The sequence below is a fragment of the Penaeus monodon genome, chromosome 43, assembly GCF_015228065.2.
Source record: "Penaeus monodon isolate SGIC_2016 chromosome 43, NSTDA_Pmon_1, whole genome shotgun sequence".
Lineage (NCBI taxonomy): Eukaryota > Metazoa > Arthropoda > Malacostraca > Decapoda > Penaeidae > Penaeus > Penaeus monodon.
Genome location: NC_051428.1, coordinates 5,965,164 through 5,982,663, shown reverse-complemented (window position 1 = coordinate 5,982,663; position 17,500 = coordinate 5,965,164). Strand labels below are relative to the sequence as shown.

Here is a 17,500-nt window from a genome sequence, read left to right as displayed (position 1 = left end):
TCTGTGTCCAGCACGTGTAACCGGGAATCAGTGGCCTGAGATTAATTTAATTAAGATTCTTTTAAGTGTTTCCCTTAGCTTCGTCGCCTTTCTGAAACCGTATGCCCAGCCAAGCCTCGCCAGAGATCCTACTGTAGTGAGCCTCATCGTTGCAAGTTTGCATTGTGAATTCCCACGATTTGCAGGGCACGAGAGTTCCCATAAAGCTCTTTATTGCAAGTCTCTATCCCCGATGAGTCGATGTTGCAAGGGTGCCTTCATGAGTCTCTTTGCAGCAGGTCTCCTTATCGTAAGCTTGCCTCATATACATACATATATATATATTTTCTCTTTCTCTCTCTCTCTCTCTCGCAAAAGCCTCTTCGGTGAGATTCACAAAACTTGCAAGGCTACCTGGCAAAGTCGTAACAAGCCTGCCTGATAAGCCACACTGTTGCAAGCCTGCATGGTGAGCCTCACTACCCTCAACATGCCCAGTGCGCCTTGCAAGCCCACCCTGTATGCCCCACTGCTCGTGTCAGGTTCAAAGAAGATGTTCTGTTGCAGAGGAGCTCGGTTGTGCCTGCAGTTGACGTGTATCACTTATCTCCCAGCAAGTCTCCTGCTAGTAGAGCTAGTAGTTCCTAGTTCCCCCTACTCTTGCTAGCAGAACTTAATATTCCCAGGTAAGGTATCTGCTCAGGTTTTATATCTGTGTGAGTTCCTGCATGTCTCTTCGTTACGACCTTCATGTTTTTTTGTTTTTTTTTTCGTTTCTGTGGAATCCATTTGGTGTTAGATGACTGTTAGCTGTGAGTGTTGTTCTAGGCTGTAACATGTACTGTAATTAATCAGATATTTATATAATAATATTGTAATTTTTGATTAGTGTGCAGTTTTATGCTAAACTTCGTAAAGTGTTTTTTAAAAGAATATTTTAAAAAATGTCCAGCATTGCTATGACAATATGTGCGTTTTGAAATGCCTTTGTACAGTTTTGTGTATGTAAAATGTTGATTATCGTTAAAGATAGAAAGAGAGGGAGAGAGAGAGAGAGAGAGAGAGAGAGAGAGAGAGAGAGAGAGGAGAGAGAGAGAGAGAGAGAGAGAGAGAGAGGAGAGGTAGAGAGAGAGAGAGAGAGAAAGAGAGAGAGAGAGATAAGATGAGAGAGATAAGAGAGAGAGAGATAGAGAGAGAGAGAGAGAGAGAGAGAGAGAGAGAGAGAGAGAGAGAGAGAGAGAGAGAGAGAGAAGAGAGAGAGAGAGAGAGAGAGAGAGTAGAACAAAGAGATGAGAGAAGGGAGAGAGAGAGAGAGAGATAGAGAGAGAGAGAGAGAGAGAGAGAGAGAGAAAGAGAAGGAGAGAGAGAGAGAGAGAGAGAGATGAGAGAGGAGAAGAGAGAGAGAGATAAGAGAAGAGAGAGAGAGAGAGAGAGAGAAGAGAGAGATAGAGAGAGAGAGAGAGGGGAGAGAGGAAATGTAGAAGCCCGGGAACTTGAGGAATATAAAGAAAGAGGAAGGGAAACAACCCAACGATAAACAGAGAGAATGTGCCGTTTGGTGAGTTATTTCAAAATATCAATTGCTTCCGGATTCAGAACCTGCAGAGTTATTGCATACAATTTAATTTTGAAAATTCCCCAGCGTTGTAAAATTTGCCCAAAATTATTTTTTTCACTGAGTTATTTTTTTAAGATGTATAAAGATCAACAAAATTCGAAAGTCGGCGGCTTAATAGGACTCGTGTAGTTATTAATAATCAGATAATTATTAATAAGCAGGTAATTACGAATAAGCAAGTAGCTTCAAGTAAGCAGGATGTTGTTATCGAATAGGAGATTTAAAAAGCAAAAATAATTCAGGGACCCGGGGGTGTATAAAACCCCAAAAAACCCACACACACACACCCCACAACACCCCACACACAAAACACCCCACACCCCACCCCACAACACACACACCCCAAACAAAAACACACAACCACACAAAAACAAAACCCCACACACACGACACACACGCACCCCCCCTTTCCCAAAAAAAAAAACGAAACCCCCCCCCCCCCCAACACACCACGAAGGGCCCAAACCCGTCGAAGGGGCAGCTAAACCGGGAAACAACCCACCCTTCGTAGGGCCCAACCTGACGCGGACCCCACCCCATCCTGTCTCTTTTTTGTAAAAAAACCCGGCCTCTACTAAACGTCCAACCCCAATTAATTTTGGATGTGGCGAGAGCCCCCAGGTTTTTCCAAAACTGGCCATTTTACCCCCCCCCCCCCTCCCCCCTCCTCCCGGGGTCCCTTTTGTTCGTGAGGGGGGGGTGGGTGAGGAAGGGTGGGGGGAATGGGTGGAGGGGGAGGGGGGAGGGGGGGGGGGGGAAGGGGGTGGGGGGGGGCGGGAAAGTCGGGGGGGGGGGAAAGGGGGGGGGGGGGGGGGGGGGGGGGGGGTTAAAAAAAAAAAAAAAAAAAGGGGGGGGGGGGGGGGGGTGGGGGAAAGGGGGGGGAGGGGGAAAGGGGGGTTTTTAAAAGGAAGTGCTGGGGGGGGGTTAAAAGGGGGGGAAAAAAAGGAAAAAGGGAGGAGGAGGAAGAGGAAGGGGGAAAGGGGAAGGGGGAAGGGAAGGGGAAAAGAGGGGGAGGAAGGGGAGGAGGAGGAGGAGGGGGAGGGGAGGAAAAAGGGGGGAAAGTGGGGGAAAAGGGAAAAAAAAGGGAGGGAGAAGGGAGGGGGTTATAAGGGTTAATCCTAAGAAAAAAGGGGTTTTATATTAAAAAAGGGGAGAAAAAAGAAAAAGGGAAAAAGAAAAAAAAAAGAAATTTTAAAGACTTTTTAAAAAAATAAAAAGGGGGAGGGGGGGGAGGAAAGAGGGGGAAAAGGCAAAGGGAAGAAAAAAGAAGGGGGGATTTTTTCTAATTTAAATTTTTCCCCCAAAGACCAAAAAAAAAACAAAAAAATTTTTAAAACCGGCCTTTGGGTTTAAAAAAAAAAAAAAAACCCAAATATTTATTTTTAAACAAAAAATTATTTTAAATATTTTGGTTTTGGGGGGGGGTTTTTAATTTTTTCCTTTGGGCGGGCATTAAAAATTTTTGGCCTTTTTAAGAAAAAAACAAAAAAAAAGAAAAAAACAAAAAAACAAAAATATTTTATTCCTTTCTTTAAAAAAAAAAAAAAATCAATTTTTTAACTTTAAAAACACAAAAAGGAAAAAAAGTTTTGGGTTACTTTTAAATTTTTTTTATTTTGGTTAATTAATTTTACTTTTCCCTTAAAAAAAAAAAGAAAAAACAAAAAAAAAGGAATCCTTTCCCCCCTTTTTTAAGAATAAAAACAAAAAAGGAAAAAAGCCCCAAATTTTTATTTCAAAAGGAAGTTTATTTAAAAAAAAAATAAAAAAAAATAATATAAATAAAATAATAAATAATTTTAAAAATCAAATTTTTGGCCTCACGGGCCGAAAAATATAAACAAAAAAGGGAAAAAAAGGGGTAATTTTTCATGCAAGGAAAAAGGGAAAAAAGGGGGGGGAAAAAAAGGGGGGGGAAAAATTTGGGGAAAAAACAAAAAAAAAAAAATTTTAAAAAGAAAAAGGGAAAAGGAAGAAAAAAGGAAAAAAAAATTTGGGAAAAAAGGGGAAGGGAAGGAAGGGAGGGGGGGAAGAGGGTTGGAGGGGGGAGGGGAGGGAAGAAGGGGGGGGGGAGAGGGAGAGGGAGGGGAAGAGAAGGGGGAGGGGAAAGAAAAGGGAGAGGGGGGAAAAGGGGAGAGAGGAAGGGGAAAGGGGAGGAAAAAGGGGAAAAAGGGGAAAAGGGAAAGGGGAGGGAAAGGGAAAGCGGGGAGGAGGGGAAAGAAGGAGGAGGAGGGGGGAGAGGGAGGGGGAAAGGGAGAGAGAGAGAAGAGAGGGGAGAGAGAAAATGAGAGAGGAGAGGAAGGGAGGAGAGAGAGAGAAAGAAGGGAGGAGAGAGGAAAAGGGGAAAAGGGGAGGAGTAAGGAGAGAGAGGAGAGAGGGGGAGAGAAGACGAAGAGGAAAGAGAGAGAAAAGGGAAAGAAAGAAAAGAGAGGGGAGAGAGGAGAGAGAGGGGAGAGAAAGAGAGAGGGGGAGAGAAAAAAAAAAAGAGAGAGGGAGAGAGAAGAGAGAGGGAAAAAGGGGAGGGGGAGAGGAAAAAAGGGGGGAGAGAGAGAAAAAAAGGAAGGAGAGAGAAAAGGGAAAGGGAGGAAGAGAAGGAGAAGAAAAAAAGAGAAAGAAAGAAAGGGGGAAAGGGGGGAAAAGAAAAAAAAAAAAAAAAAAAAAAAAAAAGGGGAAAAGAAAAAGGGTTAAAAAGATTTAAGAAAGAAGTTTTAAAAACCCCGGAAAAACCCGGAGGGAAAAAAAGGAAAAAAGGGGGTTTCCCCCAATTAAAAACAACCCAAAACAAAAAAGGGAATAAAACCCGGGCCCTTTTTCCTCCGGGTTTTTAAATTTGTTACGTTTTAAAAATTACATTTGGGAAATCTAATCGGCTGTGGGGGGGTCTTTGTTTTAATTATAAAAAAAAAAAATATTAAAAATTTTTTTTTTATTGACTTGTTTTTATTTTTAATAGGTGAAATATTATCAAGCTTTATTTATATAATTAATTTATAGTAAAATATATTATATAAAAATATATATATATTTTATTATATATCCCATGGAAATTTTAATAATGACATTGAAATGAAAAGGAAAAAGGGAAAAACCCCTAATATCCCCAGAAATTATAAATATAAATATAAAAATTTTTAAATATTTTAAAAACAAAAAAAGCCCCCAAACTCCCCGGGACATTTAGGCCCCTGCCCCTTGTCCCCAAAAAAAAAAAGTCCTTGCCCCCTTTACCCCCGAGGTGCCCACGAGGTTCCCAACTAAATCGGGTTTCCCGGCGTAAAGTCAAACCCCCCCAAAATTTTTTAAAAAGGGACCGCCCCCCCCAAATGCCCCCCCCGGCCGGTGGCCCCTCCCCCCTCCCCCCCCTGACGGCCTTTGTCCCCACCGCCCGAGAGGCCCTTTGGGTGTTCGAAGCCGTTTGGTTGGGTTTCAGTCCTCCCAAAACCAAAAAGGGGGGGGGGGGATCCCCCCTCCCCGGCCCCATTTTCGGGGTTGCCCCCCTCCCCCCCCCCCCCCAGGGTTTGGGAAAAAGGCCTGTCCCAAAAACTTTTTCGGACAAAGGCGTTGCTTTTTAAAACCCTTTTTGGGTTTTGGGTTTTAAAGGGGGCCCCGGGAAAAAAAATGAAAAAGGTTTGGGTTTTGGGGTTGAAAAAAAGGGATGGAGGGGGGGTAAAAGGAGAGGAAAAAGAGAAAACAAGTTGGGACGGGAAAAAGGGGGGAATTGGGGAAAAAATTGTTATTTTTAAGGGGGCCCTAAAGGGAAAAAGGAAAAAAGGGGGTTTTCCCCCCCCGGGGAAAGAAAGAAAAACAAGGGGAAAAGAGAGAAAAATGAAAAAAAAAAGAAAGAAAAAGAAAAGAAAAAATTTAAATATGTAGTTAAAAAAAAAAATTTCCCCTTTGGCCCCGGTTATAAAACTTAATTTTCTCCCCCAAAAAAAAAAGAAAAAAAAAAGTAAAAATGATAAAAAAAAAATAAAAAAAAAAAAATTTAAAAAAACGAAAACAAGTTAAAAAAATAAAAAGGGGAAAAAACCAAAATACCAAAGCCGTTTGGGAATTCCTTCCTTTTTAAAAAGGGAAAAAATTCATAAAAAAATAGAAATAAATATAAATTAAAAAAAATTTTAAAAAAAAAAAATTTTAAATATTTGGGTTTTTTTAAAAGTGGGGGGGGGGTGGCCCGTGTTGTTTTTTAATTGTTTTTTGAAAGGAAATAAAAAAAAAAAAAAATAAAAAAAAGGGGGAAAAAAATAAAAAAAGAAAAAAAGGGGGGGGGGGGGGGGGGGGGGTTGGGAGGGGAAAAGGCTGGGGGGTGAGAGAGAGAGAGAGAGGAAAAAGGGGGAGTAAAGAGGAGAGAGGGAAGAGAAAAGGAGGAGAGGGGAAAAGGAAGGAGGAGGGAAAAGAGAGAAAAGAAAAAAGAGGAGGGGAAAGGAGAGAGGGGAAAGAGAGAGGGAGAAGGAACGAGAGGAGCCCCCGAAAAGGGGGAGAGGGGGAGGGGAGAAAAGAGGAAGGAGGGGGAGGGGAAGGGGAGGGGGGGGAGAGAGGAGGAAGGGAGAGAGGGGGGAGGAGGGGGGGAAATGGAAATTATGAGAGAGAGAGAGGGGAAAGGGGAGAGAGAGGAGAGAGAGAGAAGAGAGAGGAGAGGAGAGAGATTGGGGAGACCCGAGAGGAGAGGGAGAGGAGAGGGAGAAAAGAGGAAGAGGGGGGAGAGAGAAAAATGGAGAGAGGGAGAAGGAAGGAAGAGAGAGAGGGGAGAGAGAGGAAGACGAGAAGAGAGAGAGAGAAAAGAGGAGAAAAGGAGAGGAGAGAGACAAAGGAGAGAGGGGGAGAGAGAGAGAGAATAAATTTGAAAAAGATAGAGAGAGAAAAAGGAAAGAAGAGAGGGGAGGGGAGAGAGAGAGAGAAGAATGGGGAAAGAGAGAGAAAAGAGAGAGAGTGAGAGAGAGTGAAGGAGAGAGAGGAGAGATGAGAGATCCGAGAAAATGAAAAAGAGGAGAGAGAGTAAGGAGAGAAAGAGAGGAGAGGAGAATAAATGGGGGAAAAAGAAAAGAAAAATGTTGAGGAGAGAGAAAAAGAGAGGAGAGGGGAGAGGGGAGAGAGAGGGAGAGAGAAAAAAAGAAAACGGGGAGGAGGAGATGAGGAAAAAAGTGAGGAGAGAGGGAAAAAGGGAGGGAGGGAAAAAGGAGGAGAGAGAGAGAGAGAGAGGAAAAGAGAGAAAGAGAGAGAGAAAAATTTTGGAGAGAGAGAGAAAAAGAGGGGAAGAGAGGAGAGAAAAATGAGGGGAGGGGAGAGGGGAAGGGAGAGAAGAGAGAGGAGAGAGGGGGAGGGGAATAAAGGGAAAAGGAGAGAGAGAGAGAGGAAAGGAGAAAGAGGAGAAGAGAGAGAGAGACGGGGAAGAGGGGGAGAGAGGAAAAAAAGGGGAGAGAAGAGAGAGGGAGTAAATGAGTAGAAAAGAGAGAGAGAAAAAGAAAAGGAATAAAGAGAGAGAGAGAGAGGGGGAGGGAGGGGAGATGAAGGAAGAGAGAAAAGGGAGAGAGAGGAGAGAGAGAGAGAGAGAGAGGGGGAGAAAAAATAAAGGGGGGGAAAAATAAAGAAAAGGAGAAAAACGAGAGAGAAGAGAGAGAGAGGCGGAAAAGGAGAGGAGAGAGAGAGAGAGGAGAAAAGAGAGAGAGAGAGAGGGGAGAGGGGGGAGAGGGGAAAAGAGAGAGAGAAGAGAAAAAGGGAAGGAGGGGGAGAGAGAGAGAGAGAGAGAGAGAGAGAGAGCGAGAGGGAGAGAGAGAACAGACGAAAAAAACGGCACATATAAGCGAAGGGTTATAAAACAGGGTTTTTTGCCCAAAAAAAAAGTAAGAACTTTTTAGGACAACACCCGCACTTTTCGGGTTTCCTTAAATCGCTCCTGGAATCGCAACAAAAACAAAAACAGAACAAAAAAAAAGAAACGAAGAAAAAAGAAGACCATTGTTTTTACTTTTTGTTTTTGTGTTTGTTTTTTTGTTATGTGCGAAAACAATACTTTTAAGATTCGAAAGGAATAGAGCAAAGGGCTTGGGGGATTGAGGGTTTTCAGAGGGAAAAAAAGGTTGCTTTTTTTGTGTTTTGGTGTGTGGTTGGGGTGGGTTTTGTTGGGGTGTGTGTGTGTGTGTGTGTGTGTGTGGGTTTTGGTTTTGGTGTGTGTGGTGTGTTGGGGTTGGCGTGCGTGGGTGTGTGTGTGTGTGTGTGTTGTGTGTTTGTGTGTGTGCGTGTGTGTGGGGTGTTTTGTGTGCGGTTTTGTTGGTGTGTGTGTGTGTGTGGTGTGTGTTTTGTGTGTGTTTTGTGTTGGTTTCGTTGGTGGTGTGTGTGTGTGTGTGTGTGGTTTTGTGGTGCGTGTGTGTGTGGTGTGTGTGCGTGGGGGGTGTGTGGGGGTTTTTTTGGGGGGGGGTGTGGTGTGTGTGTGTGTGTTGTGGGGGTGTTTTTGTGGGGCGTGCGTGCGTGTGTGGGTGTGTTTTGTGTGGGTGTGTTTTGTGTGTGTGTTGTGTTTTGGGGTTTTTGTGGTGGCGTTTTTGTGTGTGGTGTGTGGGTGTGCGTGCGTGTGTGTTGTTGTGTGTGTTTTGATGCCTCTCTGATGCCCCATTTGCCTATTGAAATTTTTTACCTTTGCCTTTTTTCTAATGATTTTAGAAAGGGAAATTTTTTGATCTTGTTCCTTGTGCTGTGTGTGGGTGTAAAATATATATATATATAATATAAAATATAAAAATTTTAATATATATATAATATTAATATATATATTTTTTTTACATAATAAAATAAGAAATAAAATAATAAAATATATAGAATAAATAAATATATAAAAATATTAAAGTACACACCCCAAAACACACACCACAATATAATATATATATAAGATTAATTATATAAAAATAAATAAATATATATATAACAATTTTTTTTCCCCACAAAACAACACACACACACAACACACACACACCAAAACAAAACACACACACACCAAAATTATAAATAATATATAGTAATAATTTTGAATATTTTATAATTAATATGTAATTTTTATAAAATTACCTATATATATATATATATATATATATAAATATAATAATTATATATATATATATATATATATATATATATGGTTTCACACACACACACACACACAACTATATATATAATATATATTAAAATAATATATTATTAATATATTTTAAAATATTATAATATATGGATATATATATTGGTTTCATTATATATATATATTTTAATATATATAATTATTAAAATAATAATATATATATATATGTGTGTTTTTGTGTGTGTGTGTGTGTGGGGTGTGTGTGTGTGGGGTTTTGTGGTGTGTTTATTTATTTATTATTTGGGTGGGTTTTCGTATGTATATAGTATATACAAACCCCCTATTATTTTTATATATATTTTTTTTTTACATAATAATTTTAAATATATATATATATTAATAAATATATTATATATAATATCATTAAAACATATTTTACACACACCATAAAATGTCATGTAATTTTTAAAAAATGTATATATGCATATATGTATATATGTGTATATATACATATACATATATATGTATACACACACACACACACACACACAACATTCATGCATGTAAACATTTTGGCAGGGGAGTATTTAAGGAAGAGACGCGAGACCAGCCTTCGCAAATATCCCTCGCCACAAACAACGCAGAAAGCGAGGAAGCTCCAGCGCCTTCGGGTAAATCTCGTACGTGCAACGCCGGCCTCGAGGTCTCCAAAAAAGGTTTAAATTTTATAAAAAAAAAAAAGAGAGGAAGTTAAAGGGAATTTCATGAAGTTTGGGCCGTCGACTCTGCTGGTTCCTTTCAAAAGGCCCGGGTATCAAAACCCCCTCGCTCGACCAAAACAGCGGCGTTGACGGAGAGGATTTGGCCCAAAAGGAAGGGAGGATTGGGGACGTGGACGAAAAAAACAAGAGTTTTTGGGAAAATTTTGGGGTTGACCCCAAACCCGGGCCTCGATGGGGGGACACACCCACCTTTTTTTTTTCCAAAAGGGTCGTAAATTTAAATTTTGAAGAAAGGTTTAATTTATATAAACCCGGGAGGGGACGAAAGAAAAGAAAAAATTTTTTTAAAAAAAAAAAAAATTTTTTAAAGGGGAGAGGAAGAGGGAAAAAAGGGAAAAGGAAAAAGGAAAAGGGAAAGAGGAAAGTGGGGAAAGGAATTAGAAGAGAGGGGAGAGAGAGAGAGGGGAGAGGAGAGGGAGATTTTAGAGAGAGAGAGGAGGAGAAAAGAGAGAGAAGGCGAGAGGGGGGAGGAAGAAGATAGATGAAGAGGAGAGAGAGAAAAGGTGGAGGGGACGGAGGGAGAGAGAGAGAGAAAGAGAGCGAGAGAGAGGGGGAAAAAAAAAACGAAAAAGATAGAACGGGACAGAAAAGGAAGGAGATGGTACAAAACAAACAAACAAAATTTGAACCCAAAAAAAAAAGAAGCAAATTAAGAAAAAGAAAAAGAAGAAAATAGAAGAAGAAAAAAACAAACACCAAAAATTTACCCTCACCATTCCTTTTTTTTCCCACCCCCACAATTTTCCAAATCTATTCCCCCATCCCCAAGGATGCTCCTTTCAGTGACATTTCTTAAAGCATTTCTCGGAGCATTTCTCAGAACAGGTTTGAGCGACTGCGGACCAACAGCCGAGCCGAAGCAATGGATTGGAAGCGAACGATGCTTTGCAAATAAAATATGAAGCAATAAAGTGTGTATAAATAGAAGCCACTTAAAATAGCTTTTATTTAAATTGGGGAGTTTCAAGCGCCCTTTTTCACGTTGGGAGGAAAGGGTGGCGTCCGAAAGGGACACTCGGGGGGAAGAGAAGGAAAGAGGAAGGGGAGGAGGAGGGAGAAGAAAGAAAGGAGGAAGAAGAGGGAGGGAAGGAGGAAGGAAGGGGGAGGAGGAGGGAGAGGAAAGAAAGGAGAAAGGAGAGGGAGGGAAGGAGGAAGGAGGGAGAGGGAGGGAAGGGAAAGGGGGAAGGAGGGAGAGGGGAAGGGAAAGGGGAGGTGCAGGGGAAGGGGAGGGGGGAGGAAAGGGGGGAGGAAAGGGGAGGGAGAGAGAGAGAGAGAGAGAGAGAGAAAGAGAGGGGAGAAGAGGAGAGAGAGAGGGGGGAGGGGGGAGGAAGAGAGAGAAGGGGGAAAGGGGAGAGGAGAGAGGGGAGAGAAAAAAAAAAAGAAGTAGAAGAAGAAGAAGGAGAGAGAGAGAGAGAGAGATGTTCAAAGCGGGAAGATACAAACAAATGAAAAAACAGAATGATAATAAGCGGAAATGAAGATAAATTCACGATAAGTAAACAGCAGAAAACTTAAATGCGTCGTTCCTTCATAGCCAGAGTTTGAGGGGCCAAATTGTGAACAACGCAGAAGCATGCGAGATGTTCAACCTGGGAGGGAGAAGTGAACAAAAGAATAAAGGAAGGGGAAGAAGAGAAGGTGGGAGAATGGAAGAGAAAATCAGAGAAAGTGAGAAAGAGAAAAGGAAAAAAAAAAAAGAAAAAAAAAAAAAAAAATTATAATAAAACAATTTTATATATCTTAATATAATATATATTTTAATATAATTTTATATATATATATATTAGAAAAGGGGGAGAGAGATTTGGGGGAGAAAGAGAAGAGAGAATAAAAGGGCAAACCAATAGAAAGAGAGAAACTGCCCTAAACTTTGAAATGTTGAACATCAAAAAAAAACACGAAAATTGCACATTTTTATGTATACCTTCTTCATTAACGATTATGCTGCTTGGGAAATATCATTATAACAGTATTGATAAACACGAACACACCCGAAATTAACTAGATTTATAAATAATATCAAAATTCATTGTCATTTATCTATTCATCTTGATTTTGTTTCACCTGTATAATAATAATAATAATAATGATAATAATAATAATTTAAAAATTTAAAAAATAATAATAATAAAAATTTTAATTTAAAAATAATAATTTAAAAATGATAATTTAAAAATAATAATAATAATTTTTAAAAAATAATAATTTAAAAAATAATAAAAAAATAATAAAATAAAATTAATAATAAAAAATAAAAAATAATAATAATGATAAAAAAAAAATAAGGATAACATTAACAATAGCAATAATAATAATAATGATAATAACAATAATAATAATAATTTAATTTAAAAATAAAATAAAATTAAAAAAACAATAATAATAAAAAAAATGATAATAATAAATAATAAAAATAAAAAATAATTTTAAAAAATAATAATAATAATAATAATAAAACAATAATGATAAAAATAATAATAATAAAATCTAGATTCATGTCGTCACCCATAATTTTTTTTCACTCATTTTTTAGGTGAATGATGTTTCAAAACGGTTGAATAGAACTTTTTTCTTTGTTTGTTTCTTCCTTTTCTTTTCCTTTTGTCTTTGGTTTTTTATTTATTTTATTTTCCTTTTTTTCTTGTACCAGAATTTGGAGATAACTACGAAGATGTAAAACGCTAACCTCTTGACGATATTTATGCGCAGAAACATCTCGAAATAATTTCCCGCCAAGAAGAACTCTGAGAAAATGTAAAAAAAAAAAGAAAAAAAAATCAGTCTTTTCCAAAATGTTTAAATGGACTTTCAGCGGTAATCGTATGCTTCGATTTTCATTGAATAAGAGAAAACGAACAGAATGCAATATCAAGATATAATATTAAAACAGGCAATGTAAATTTAGCGGCAAAAATCTGTACGGTTACAAAAAGAATTCCATTTCGGTTACATGGAGGATATATCAAAAAAGAAAGGAAGAAAGAAAAAAAAAATGAGCATAAAAAAAAAAAAAACATTTAATGCCCATTACTTCTAGAGAACTATTTAAAACAACTCGGCAACATTCAAACTTACAATACATATCAATATTAATGATGTTTATAAGTAAATGCAATACGAACGTAGTTCTGAAGTTACGACAGATGCGATTAATTCTATTGATTTCTCTTATAGCATATTTTACTACTCTCTCTCTCTCTTTCTTTTTCTCTATTTCCTTTATATTTTTCCCCCTCTCTCTTCCCTCTTTGAATATCTCTCTCTCTGTCTCTGTCTCTCTCACTCTCTGTCTCTCTCACTCTCTCTGTCTCTCTCTCTCTCTCATTCTCCACCCCCTCTCTCTCTCTCTCTTTCTCCCCCCCCCCCTCTCTCTCTCTCTCTTTCTCCACCCCCTCTCTCTCTCTTTCTCTTCTATCTATCTGGCACGGATAGACGGGATCATGGACAAGCAAAGGAATCGAGTTCTAACTTTTCACCGCTGCGACCTCTCGGGTTGAAATTAACAGGGTAGGATTCCTCTTCTCCCGCCGAGCCTCTTGCATCCTACGAACATATCGTCTGTATAGAGGACAGGGATAGTGAATATGCCTTTGGGAATTCAATATACTTTGTATCTTTCGAAAAAGTGAATGATTTTTATGCGCAATATGGTTTACAAGGGGATGTGAACAACGGAAGGAACTCCGTATATCAGAAATTCACTCTTAGTCAGAATCAGGGGGAAATATATACAATCTAAGAAAAAATATCCGGGGAAAAGGCGCATTTTAAGTCAAGAAAGAAAGGAAGGGAGAGAAATCTACAAAGTTGGGGGGAGGAAATTAAAATATAGGAAAAAAATTCGCCTTTTGTCAGAATAAGGAAGAGAAAATCGCTCTTTTACTCAAAATCAGGAAAGGAAAAATCCCTAAAAGTCAGTTTAGGGAAATTAGCTTTTGTCAAAATAAGGGAAAGAAAAAAAAATAACTTAAAAGTATTAGAATATTTTCTGTGTTCAATCAAAAACTCAATTAAATGTCTATAATTCAGTTATTCTTCACGCCAATTCACTATTAATTTCCACATGAATTCAAATACTAAGTCAGTTTCCTTTGTGTAATCAAAGTGAAGGAAAAAAAAATCATTAATTCTAACAAGGGTTTAATTAGCCATTATGATAAGAGAAAAATAAGTTTGATGTCTTTGTAAAATTAGTCTACAGTATTCATTAAACTGGAATTATAAGAATCATGATAACTATCAACATCCTCAACAGATATGTTAATCAAGTTTCCCTTATAACATATTTTACCTCTCTCTCTCTCTCTTTCCTTTATATTTTTTCCCTCTCTCTTCCCTCTTTGAACATCTCACTCTCTCTTTACTTTTTTCCGTCTCTCTTCTCGCTTTGAACATCTCTCTCTCTCTTTCTTCTTCTTCTTCTTTTCTCTCTCTCTCTCTCTCTCTCTCTCTCTCTCTCTCTCTCTCTCTCTCTCTCTCTATATATATATATATATATATATATATATATATATATATATATATAATATATATGTATATTTTTTTTCTTTTCTTTTCTTTTTCTTTCTTTTTTTTTTATTATTATTATTTTCTTCTCTCTCTCTTCTCGTTTTGCAGTTCCTGATTGTGTGACATTGGAGCTGTTTGTTTTAGTGGTGCTAAAGTTTTTAAGTAATTTATATCATATTTGAGCTTTATACAGCTTTTGTTGTTTTTGTCACATTGATTATCATTATTACTACTATTATCACATTATTATTAATATTATTATCATTATTATTAATCTTATTATTGTTATTGTTATTATTATTATCATTATTATTATTATTATCATCATTATTTCTATTATTATTATCATCATCACATATTCATATGTAATACATATATATTTTTCTGTCTTTCTTTTTTTTTTCTTTTTTTTTGCGTGTTTGTCTCTGTGTTTAATACAGGTATTCATTATCTTGTGTGAAACTTCGACTTCTTGTGTTACAGTAGTTTTTATTTATTTATTTATTCATTTATTTTTGGTGTGTGATACTTGCAATGGGAAATATAAGCATAAAAAATAAACAACTCTAAATAGAATTAAATAACTCTAAATGGAAATAAATAACTCTAAATGGAAATAAATAACTCTAAATGGAAATAAATAACTCTAAATGGAAATAAATAACTAAATAGAAATAAATAACTCTAAATAAAGATAAATAACTTCAAATAAAGGTAAATAACTCGAAATATCTCCCTTTTGCGCCGTCGAGTCGAGGGTGAAGAGGACGAGCGCAAGACGCACTTCTTTTGTCACGAGGCTGCGACTTTGGTCTCCATTGCATTCTTTCGTCTTCTTCTTCTTCTCTGTCTCTCTCTCTATTTCTCTCTTTCTCTCTCTCTCTCCATCTCTCTATTTTTTTTCTCACTCTTCCCTCTCTGTACTTTTCACTTCCTTCCCCTCTCTCTTTTTCTTTACTTCTGCATTTGCTTCAGTCTGCCTGTCTTTATTTTTTTTTCCGTCCCCCCCCCTCTTTCTCTTTCTCATTTTCTCTCTATCTTTCATTTTCCTCACTTTTATTTCTTCTCTCTCATTCACTTAATCTTTCTCTGTCTCTCATTTTCTCTCCATCTTTCCTTCTCTTCACTTTTATTTCCTCTCTCTCTCATTTTCTTAATCTCTCTCTGTCTGTCTCATTTACTTAATCTCTCTCTCCCTGTCTTTCCCCTCTCTCTCTCTATTTTCTCTCTCTCACTCTCTCTCTCTCTTCTCCTTCCTTTTTGCCGTCTTATTTACATCAAAAGGCTATTTGCAATCATGTTTTCTTTATCACTACGTCTTTGTAAACAGTTCCTCTTCGGTATTTTCTTTTGTTATTCTTTCCATCATCAGATCTTTCCTTACCTTCAGAAATATTATCTACCGTTACCCTTATCAGGCGCGAAAAAATGAATACCAGCTTGGCTATCTTAATCTTTATCTGTTTCCATCTTTCTTCCCTTTTCGTCTTAAAAACTGAACTTCAGTTTTGGTGTTATCGTCATTCTCCGTTTTTACTTAACATTTCCCGTCGTTTATCTGAGATTTTGATTTTAAATGCTATCTAGGAGGATGGGAGTAAATTCTGGGGTAATTTTAGAAGTTTTGGGGTAATTCTGGAAATTTTGGGGCAATTTTGGAAATTTCGGGGAGGGGGGGGAGGGTAATGGAGGCTCAATAATTTACCGAAAATGGGCACTCCTTAACAAAAGGTGAAGCCGGTAAAATACACTCATATATATCATTCTTCCCTTAAACCTCGTGGTATAATATGACTCGTTATAATATTATGAACTAAGAGATGAATCATATGTCTTAAAAAAAAAAAATATATATATATATATATATAATATACATATATATATATATATATATATATATATATATATATATATATATATATATATATATATATATGTATGTATGTATATTGGCCTATCATTATTATCTTTTATCACTGTAGCCCACGTATAAGGAAGGATTAAAAGAAGATATACTGGAGAATAGAACTTAAGTTTTTATACTGCTCTTATTCGTTCTGAAATAAGGTGTTGAATCAATTCTCACACGAATGGGGTTTAAAGCAGTTTCTCACAACTTATGATCTATAGACTATTATCTTCACTTCTTTGCATCCATCACTATCCACTCTTCCTTTGTAATAATCTCAATGTTTGAAAATGATACTTGTTTTCGAGAAAGTTATTTTTAGGCAAGGTTACGTTACTAATACCAATGCTTGATACATAATTCTGCAGTGTTTCGTTCGTTCCAAAGGTTTCGAATGCGTCCGAATCGTTCAAACTCGTCCGAACAAAATGCCATCCGGTGACTATCCTAAAACAATTGAAGAATTTTATCATTATGAGGAGAACGATGGCGATATATTAATGATGATGATGGTGGCAAAAATATAATTTCCGATGTTTTGAAGATACGATATTATATATATGAGAATCGTCCCTTCTGCGCATTTTTATCATGTAAACAAAGTTATCAGTTTGACACATTTTATTGTCATTTGTTTATCCATAATTATCGTTTTAATCGTTTGTTTTTTACGTAAATGTGAGTTCAATTAACTTTGATATATTACACGTTATAGTTTCCGAATACATATGATTACGGAAGTAATGACTGAAATAAGGGATGAAGAAACTCAAAGCCAGACGGTGTATCACTCAATACTCGCTCTGCAAGGTGTGTGTGTTTACAGCCAGACACACATGCGCACGCGCACGCGCACACGCACACGCACGCGAACACGCACACACAAACACACACACACATACACACACACACACACACACACACGCACGCATACACAAGCAATGACACACACACTCGTGTTGATGGAAGACCTTTGCGTGATTCCCTTTGACCTTGTATACAAATCCCCGACCTTGCATAACTACCTGATGGTAGTAATGTTACTTCTGCTTGTTTTAAAAGCACTCTTGCTTGTTTATAGAAGTTTATTAATATCAGATATACTTGAAGATGAAAGTTACTCATGTGATATCTCGGATTTCACGAATCATATAACTTTATTGTGAAGAATGAATTACGTAACGTTACCGGAATTCACTTAATTGTTGAAATTACGAACGGTTAAAAAAAAAGGAAAATCAATGAATAATCATCGTCACGAAGAGTGTGTCGTCGTCCCATTTTCTTTGTATACTTTCTCGGGGAGACTTCTCGACAAAGCGTCGGCGGTGCGTGTCTGCTGCGGCAAAGGGAAGCGAGGTCGAAGACGGAAGGCATCGCCACACGCAACAGTGCAGTCGTTCCCTCACGAGCTGGGATCTTCTCCTCTCTCTTTGCTTCTGGGTGGTCGGGGGGGAAAAAGAGACGAAAATAAGGACGCGAGAGTTAAAAGGAAAGTCTGGTTGTGATTTGCGGATTGTTTGTGTCTGGAATGAAGCGATTTCGAAAGTTTTTTTGAAGCCCGTTTAGAAGTGTGGTGGGTAATGTGATCAAACACTACGTATACCACTCTACTGTGCCTACGGTTCATAACTGCA

General features: G+C 37.8%; 1 long non-coding RNA gene across 2 annotated transcripts in view; it reads left to right on the top strand.

Moving 5' to 3' along the window:
* The window catches only part of LOC119568081, a 29,739-nt gene that overhangs the window by 8,183 nt on the left and 4,056 nt on the right, over positions 1-17,500 (top strand). The window contains exons 2-3 of one of the 2 annotated variants that reach the window (XR_005228062.1): positions 547-665; positions 9,243-9,392. This is a non-coding gene — a long non-coding RNA (uncharacterized LOC119568081). Of the gene's footprint in view, positions 1-546; positions 666-9,242; positions 9,393-17,500 lie in introns of those variants that run through there. The other variant, XR_005228061.1, reaches the window with a different exon arrangement.